A 9487-nucleotide genomic window follows, 5' to 3' on the forward strand; every position below is an offset into this window, starting at 1 on the left:
TGTGGGGGATGGGGTGGTGTGGGGTATAGGACGGTTCGGAGGTTCAGGGAAGGAGTCTCATGTGTCGCTGTAGAGCTGTCTGCGGAATTCCCAAATGTTTTGGGGTATGAAACTGTGTTTTGTGGAATAGAAACATATCTGAGGTCTCCTAACAGATGGGACCTTGCTTAACTGTATAAAAAGGTTTTAAAATATTAATCATCTACTTATCTGGTCAAAAATGGAGGACTCTGGTTATTTAACTATATTCCCCATGAGGCACTCAAAGACTTAGTTCATTTTAAATAAAGCGCTTTGAGATATCCCTGATAATGTAAATTGAAACTTTACCTGCCCCAGGTGGTTTTTTGTTTGTTTTTTGTTTTTGTTTTGCTTTTTGCTTGTTTGTTTTTTGAATACTGTGTGCCTACCAATGCCAGATATTAAGACTCCTTTGGAAGAAAATAATCTTGTTGGACAGAAGGGAGGTGAGTTTATGGAATATGGGAAGGCTTGGGGCATTGAATTTAATCTCCTGTAATTCGTATGTTTAGGTTGATCAGTTTGTAGTAAAGTACTAAGAAAGGTATTGTTTAAAATAACCTCATCCATGCATATCCGGGGTTGTCAACATTTTACATTTTATTTTAAATTGTTTCCTTCAGGATAATTCATTGTTTATGGTTTTTCAAACAATATTTAAGAAAGTAAGAGCCCATTTTTAAAAAGTGGGGGAGGTGTTTTAAATGTTTTTTTACTAATAAAAACTGATCTGTAGCCTTAGTATCTTGTGTGTTTGTGTTTCATTAGAGAGGTGCTATTTAAAGAGGGTGCTCAAGTCTTTTGGTCCTATGGATGCTTAATAACCATAAACTGGTGATTCTCCACAGAGGGGAGCAGGCTTGGGGGGGGCGGTGAAGTGGCTGCCTGTAATGTTTATCACCAAGGGCAGTGCATTTTAAAAAGTTCAGAAACATCATATAATTAGCCTCACAAGTAGACTAGGACTCTGTTAAGTCAAATCTGGTTTTTTTTGAGATCTTTGAAACATTAAAACATTAAGAAAAACATTAAGGTCCTTTTCAGTATTTCTTGTTTATATTTTTTGCTCTTTGAAACAAATTGTTTTTAATGTTCTCCACACAACTATGTGTCATATACACAGCGATGACAAACTCTTTACTAGGAGCACTGAACAGCTGTGGGGTGAGCCATTATAAGCTGTGTCCTGATTTTGCAGTCTGCTGGTAGAATATTGAAAGCAAAACCAAAGTGAAGGATTAACAGTACAAATCAGAGGGGCTAGCACAGCTTGGGTGGGTGCTATGCCTCTTCCCAGGCGGATTCAGCTGCAAATATTTGCCACCCCTGTGAACTTACATGGCACTACACCTTTAGCTTTCTTTCTTACTTTACTTCTTGTTGTATGTGTGGTTTTTTCTTTTGTTTTAATTTTATATATTTTTTTAAATTTACATTCAAATTAGTTAGCATCTAGTGCAACAATGATTTCAGGAGTAGATTCCTTAATGCCCCTTTCCCATTTAGCCCATCCCCCCTCCCACAACCCCTCCGGTAACCCTCTGTTTGTTCTCCATATTTAAGAGTCTCTCATGTTTTGTCCCTCTCCCTGTTTTTATATTATTTTTGTTTCCCTTCCCTTATGTTCATCTGTTTTGTATCTTAAAGTCCTCTTACGAGTGAAGTCATATGATATTTGTCTTTCTCTGACTGGCTAATTTCGCTTATCATAATACCCTCCAGTTCCATCCACGTAGTTGCAAATGGCAAGATTTCATTCTTCTTGTTTGCTGAGTAATACCACATTGTATATGTATATACCACATCTTCTTTACCATTCATTCATCCATCAATGGACATTTGGACTCTTTGCATACTTTGGCTATTGTTGATAGTGCTGCTGTAAACGTTGGGGTGCATGTGTCCCTTCGAAACAGCACACCTGTATCCTTTGGATAACTACCTAGTAGTGCAACTGATGGGTGGTAGGGTAGTTCTATTTTTACTTTTTTAAGAAACCTCCATACTGTGTTCCAAAATGGCTGCACCAGCTTGCATTCCCACCAACAATGCAAAAGAGATCCTCTTTTTCTGCATCCTTGCCAACATCTGTTGTTGCCTGAGTTGTTAATGTTAGCCATTCTGACAGGTGTGACGTGGTATCTCAATATGGTTTTGATTTGTATTTCCCTGATGATGAGTGATGTTGAGCATTTTTTCATGTGTCGGTTGGCCACCTGGATGTCCTCTTTGGAGAAGTGTCTATTCATGTCTTTTGCCCATTTCTTCACTGGATTATTTGTTTTTTGGATGTTGAGTTTGGTAAGTTCTTTATTGATTTTGGATCCTAAACCTTTATCTGATATGTCGTTTGCAAATATCTTCTCCTATTCTGTCGGTTGCCTTTTAGTTTTGCTGATTGTTTCCTTCTCTGTGCAGAAGCTTTTTATTTTGATGAGGTCCCAGTAGTTCATTTTTGCTTTTCTTTCCCTTGCCTCTGGAGACGTGTTGAGTAAGAAGTTGCTGCGGTCAAGATCAAAGAAGTTTTTGTTTCCTTTCTCCCTGAGGATTTTGATGGCTTCCTGTTTTACATTTGGGTCTCTCATCCATTTTGAGTTTATTTTTGTGTATGGTGTAAGAAAGTGGTCCAGGTTCATTCTTCTGCATGTCACTGCCCAGTTTTCCCAGCACCACTTGCTGAAGAGACTGTCTTTATTCCATTGGATAGTCTTTCCTGCTTTGTCAAAGATTAGTTGGCCATACGTTTGTGGGTCCATTTCTGGGTTCTTTATTCTGTTCCATTGATCTCAGTGTCTGTTCTTGTGCCAGTAACATACCATCTTGATGATTACAGCTTTGTAGTATAGTTTTAAGTCCGAGATTGTGATGCCTCCTGCTTTGGTTTTCTTTTTCAAGATTGCTTTGGCTATTCGGGGTCTTTTCTGGTTCCATACAAATTTTAGGATTATTTGTTCTGGCTCTGTGAAGAATGCTGGTGTTATTCTGGTAGGTATTACACTGAATATGTAGATTGCTTTGGGTAGTATTGACATATTAACAATATTTGTTCTTCCTATCCAGGAGCATGGAATCTTTTTCCATTTTTTTGTGTCTTCAGTTTCTTTCATAAGCTTTCTATAGTTTTCAGTGTATAGATTTTTCACCTCTTTGGTTAGATTTATTCCTAGGTATTTTATAGGTTTTGGTGCAGTTGTAAATGGGATAAATTCCTTGATTTCTCATTCTGTTGCTTCATTGTTGGTGAGTAGGAATGCAACTGAGTTCTGTGCATTGATTTTATATCCTGCAACTTTGCTGAATTCATGAATCAGTTCTAGCAGTATTTTGGTGAACTATAGACCAATTTCCCTGATGAACATGGATGCAAAAATCCTCAACAAGATATTAGCCAACCGGCTCCACCAATACATTAAAAAAAATTATTCACCACAACCAAGTGGGATTTACACCTGGGATGCAGGGCTGGTTTAATATCTGCAAAACAATTAATGTGATTCATCACATCAATAAAAGAAAGGACAAGAACCATATGATCCTCTCAATAGATGCAGAGAAAGCATTTGATAAAATACAGCATCCTTTCTTGATAAAAAACCCTCAAGAAAGTAGGGATAGAAGGATCAGATCTCGAGATCATAAAAGCCATATATGAATGACCCAACGCTAATATCATCCTCAATGGGGAAAAACTGAGAAATTTCCCGCTAAGGTCAGGAACAAGACAGGGATGTTCACTCTCGCCAGTGTTATTCAACATAGCATTGGAAGTCTTAGCCTCTGCAATCAGACAACATAAAGGAATAAAAGGCATCCAAATCAGCCAGGAGGAGGTCAAACTTGCACTCTTCACAGATGACATGATACTCTATGTGTTTTTGGGTTTTTTTAATCTTCCTTGATCATTCATGCATGTCTCATCTACCCTACAAAAATTCTTAATTCCTTTGGAGCATGATTCCATCGGATTGATAATTTGTTCCTTAAAAACTTCCACTCTGTTTGCACAAAGACAACTCACATATGATTAAAGGTGGGAGAGGATCTCCTATGATGAGGGAACCAGAGAAGAATTATGATCAGAGAAACAGAATGGGGAAAACAAGACTGTTTTCTAGTCCTTGCAGTGAAATCCATTCATTCAGTGAACAACAACCGAGGGCTGAGTGAGTCCAAGGTGTTTGCTATGTTCCAACTGTTTGTTTCCCCTCAAATTCATATGCTGAAACCTAACCTCCAAGATGATAGTATTAGGAGGTAGGTAGGGCCTTTGGGCAGTGATTAGATCATGAGGGTAGACCCTGAAAGGGATTCATGCTCCTACAAGAGAGGTTCCAGAGAGCTCTTTTTCCCCTTTGGCTGTGTGAGGATTCAATGAGAAATCAGCAGTCTGCAACTGGAACAGGGTTCTTGCCAGCCTCCAGAACTGTAAGGAGTAGATGTTTGTTGTTTATAAGCTACCCAGCTTATGGTATTTGTTACAGCAGCATGAACAGACTCGGACAATTGTTACTATAAGACCTGTTGGTGATTCAAATATTCTAGAATGTAGTGCCTGCCATCAATGGGTTAATTCCCATTCTATGAGCTACTCACATTCAACTGTAATTGGGAAAAACACAACTGAAAGCTAAACAGAATGTTTTGGCCATTTAAGATGTTCTAAGTCACCATTACCTTTCCTTTTCATGAATTGTTTGTAGCTTGATAATCTGAATCCAGACTATACTGCTCCGCACAAGAACCTCAAATTCGGCCTCTGAAAAACTAACTGTGCTCCAAATGGTTCATCATATGTTCTCCAAATAGCTCCCATCCTGTGTTCCCTGCTCAGTGAATGGCACCACACAGTCTCCCAAACCAGAACCCCAGAGGTCATTTGTCACAATCTTATCCACCACATCCAGTCCGATTCAGTTCTTTTCTTTCCTTACATTTTCACTATGAACATGTACAAAACTTTGAGCATGTACAAAAGTAAAGAGAGTAGTATAATGGTACCCAAGTCTCTGCCATTGGGTTCCCTAGGAAGTGGACTCTGAGATGGACATCGCAGGTCATGTCTTAGGGAGTGCTTTAAGGAACAACACAAGGAAACGAAAACGCAGAAGGGGGTAGAGGAAGAACCTGAGTTGAGATGCAGTCCCAACAAAGATCTTCAGCAGCCATATGGGAGCTCTGGCCCTGGGATAGTCCTTGAGAGTTGTCCCAAGTCACAGAGAGGGCCAGAGCCTTTTCATCCCTACACTGGATCAGTCATTGGATGGGGGAGTTATGCCTTTAAATCCATCTCCAGGAAAATGGCAGTAATAGTAGCTCTGTGGACTTGCTCTCCAGTGAAAGTACAACTGGCGAGAATTTTTTTTAAATACCATTTAAAGTTTCTTGAAACTGTCTGAAGAGAATACAGCAGATGAAGGAATTTTTATTCAAGAAAATATACTAAATCTTGTTAAGAACATCAGGAGTTAGTGACCCTTGAGACGGGATCTGCTGCCTCTCCCATCCTGCTCAGTATGACAGAAGCTCAACTCCCTCTAAGGGGCTCCCTCTTTTGCTAGATCCCAGTAAAGGGGTATGTCATCTCTCTGGGAGGGCCAGGCTGCTAGCATTTCTCATCTTTAGATTCATGTTGCAAAAGCTAAATTTCAGGTAAGTATGGCCTAGAGATTGGGGAGATGAGAACCCCTTTCCTTTCAGGCACCATTCATTGGACAGAGGCTCTATCCCAGGTGCTGCAGTCCAAAAGTGCTGTGATCCCAATCACTTTCACCCCAGCTCACATGTAAACTGGGAAGTTCCATGCCAGCAGAAGCAGCCTGAGAAGAATAGAAACTGCCTCCTCCCAGAGCCCTGCTCCTAAAGCAGAGGTATCATTCTGAGGGAAGTGGGCCATTGTCCCCATCCTCAGCTCCACAGCAGTGGCTCAGAGATTTTGCCCAGGGGGAGAGAAAATCCATTAGAATGGAGAACTCAGAAGCTCTCCCAAAAGAAAGGGCTTTATTTGGAAGAGTGTGAGAAAATTCAAACTCAAAGGTGCTCTTGAAAACAACAGATATTTTGGTGGTAAATAATTAAGAGGAGGCTGGTAGCTCCATGGCAGCAACAAGTTAAACTGCAGGCTAACTAGTTTACCAGAGAAATCCAGGGAAAGAGACAACTAAGAGGAGCCCTCTTGGGATCAGAACAAACCTCAAAAACTACCTCTAAAGGAGCCTAAATGTGATTGGATTAGACTCTGGAGCAATTCATGCCCCAGCACACTCAAAAACAGTGGAGCAATCAATAGGCAATTGGGGTAGCCTAATAGCTGGGTGTGATACCAACAGAGTCAGGCTCTTTAACAGAGAGCTCTGGAAAAGAGACAGCCAAAGAAAGCCTTGGTAAAACCACTGTGATCCCAGGCAAGTGTGTGCATAGCCAGGGCTGTACCCTCTGAAGAGCTACTTAGGCTCTTAAGTGGCCTTAAGAGGGAAATGGACTTTACTAAAATAGTCTAATCAGGTAAGTAAACAAATAAAGAAAGAAACCCCCAAAACAGCAAGCCCCGTGGGAAAGGGGGAGCAACAGGTATTCAGAATTGCTACAATAAATTATATATACTAACAGTAATGTAAATATTCTGGCATCGTAACAACAGGTACAGAGCCACACAATTGTGTATTGGCTTCAGTTAGCCCTGCACACTTAGTATGTGACAGAAGTGACTTTTTAGATCATTAGGGAAAGGATGGATTATTCAGTTGGAGGTGCTAGGAAATTACACATATGGAAAATACATATACATGCATATATATATATTTATATATATATGCAAAAAAAGTGAAATTGGATCCTTAACCCATACCATACATAGAAATCATTTTTATTTTTATTTTTTAACGTTTATTTATTTTTGAGACAGGGAGAGACAGAGCATGAACAGGGGAGGGTCAGAGAGAGAGGGAGACACAGAATCTGAAACAGGCTCCAGGCTATGAGCTGTCAGCACAGAGCCCGACGCGGGGCTCGAACTCACAAACTGCGAGATCATGACCTGAGCTGAAGTCGGCCACTTAACCGACTGAGCCACCCAGGCGCCCCTAGAAATCATTTTTAGACGGATACAGTGAATTAACAGTGAAAGGCAATACTTTAAGACTTTTGGTATAAAATTGTGGCAGCAATGTTGGCAGTTCGACAAAGATTAAGTACCTCTTCCACAGATTGGAGTTGTGAGGAAGAGTTTGCCCAGTCAGGGACAACATTTCTCAGGTCTCTTTGCCTCTGGGTGGGCCCATGTGACTAACTTTTGGCCAACGGGATATGGACTGAAATGGTGTACCCCAGTGCTTCTCAAACTATCTGTGGTAATGGAAAATTTCTCTCCAATTGTGGACCAGTGCTTTTGTAAATGGAAAAAAGAAATAAATTACCAGAAGACTGAGATTTAAAAAGTCATGTCATATGCAGTCCCACTTTTTATTATTAGATTTAACAGACATAAAATTACTTTGCCAGATTGCTAGTAAGCGTTTGCAAATACTTACTCTTAATTTCTGTACTAAAGAGTGATGGAGAGGTAATAGTTTGTAGACCAGCAGAGGTCAGCAGACCACCTTTGAGGGTGTACCACTTCCAGGCATGGCCCATAAAGTCTCTCATGCAGTCTTTCACATCCTCTTTCTTTCCCTGTCTACAGACTAGATGTTAGGGCTCAGCGTGCTCTTGAAAACCAATGACTGGAGACAGCAGAGGCTTCATCAGTCTGGGTCCCTGGATGACTTCTTGGTGCAGAACCCTTCCCATCCCAACTTGCCATTAATTGAATTTAATGGGAAAGAAAAATAAATTTCATTTATGTTAAGCCACTGAGCATTTAAGGGCTATTAAGTTACACTATTGGTATTCCCTATAATGAAATATAGAGAACATATGTATCGACAAAAGTCCTTATTGGAAAAGATTTAAAAATTGACTACAGTAAAAATAAGAATTTCTGTATATCAAATATCACCATAAAGATAGTAAACAAAAATAAGTCAGACTGGGGAAAGATATTTATAATACATATAACAAATACCAGTTTAAGATCCAGAATATATAAGGTGATCCTACAGATCAGTATGAAAAAGGCAAACAACCCAATTGAAATATGGACAAAACATATGAACAGGCACTTCATAGTAGAGGGAACAGGAAGAAGATTAGAATTTAAGAAGATGCACAACCATTAATAATCACAGAAATGAATGTTAACAGCACAATTAGGTATCAAGTTTCTGAGATGATATGGCTGAATTTGGAACTGCCATACACGGATATTGAAGTGACAATCTGTTCAACCACTCTAGAAAAACAATTTGACGTTATCTTTTAAAGTTTTACACTTGCACCCATTATCATCCAACATTTCTACATATATATGTATATATATACATATATAGTGCATATATATAGTGTATATATGTATATATATACATATATAGTGCATATATGTATATATATACATATATAGTGTATATATGTATATATATACATATATAGTGCATATATGTATATATATACATATATAGTGTATATATGTATATATATACATATATAGTGCATATACTACATATATATGTATATATATACATATATAGTGTATATATGTATATATATACATATATAGTGTATATACTACATATATATGTATATATATACATATATAGTGTATATATGTATATATATACATATATATAGTGTATATATATGTATATATATATTTACATATATATAGTGTATATATGTATATATATAGTGTATATGTATATACATATATACCATATATAGTGTATATATGTATATATATAGTGTATATGTATATACATATATACATATATAGTGTATATATGTATATACATACATATGTGTATATATGTATATACATACATATGTATGTGTATATATGTATATGTGTATATACGTACAAATGTATATATGTATATATATATATATATACTGCTGTAATGTGTAAGTAGAATTGTCATATTTGACAAAGAAAAATAAAGGACGTCCTTTAAAATACAGTTAAACTGTATTTAAGATAAACAAGGAATAACTTTTAAATATTTATTTATTTTTGAGAAAGAGCACAAGTGCGGTAGGAGCAGAGAAAGAGAGAAGGAGACAGAATCTGAAGCAGGCTCCAGGCCCTGAGCTGTCAGTACAGAACGCAACAAGGGGCTTGAACCCACAAACTATGAGATCATGACCTGAGCTGAAGTCGGACGCAAAAGAATGAGAAGCAAAACAAGGTAGTTGTTACCATGGTAGTGGTAAAGGCAGGGGAATAAATTAGAGGAGGAGTTCACAGATGAATGTGACAGACTTGTTCCTGTTCCTGTTCCTCCACAGGTAGAAGGTACACAAATGTTCACTTCATTGTTATGCTTATCTTAGACATGTTACATAAGGTTTTCTGTATACATAAATATTACATAAATTT

Source organism: Panthera onca, chromosome B3 (assembly GCF_046562875.1).
Source record: "Panthera onca isolate mPanOnc1 chromosome B3, mPanOnc1 haplotype 2, whole genome shotgun sequence".
NCBI classification, from domain to species: domain Eukaryota; kingdom Metazoa; phylum Chordata; class Mammalia; order Carnivora; family Felidae; genus Panthera; species Panthera onca.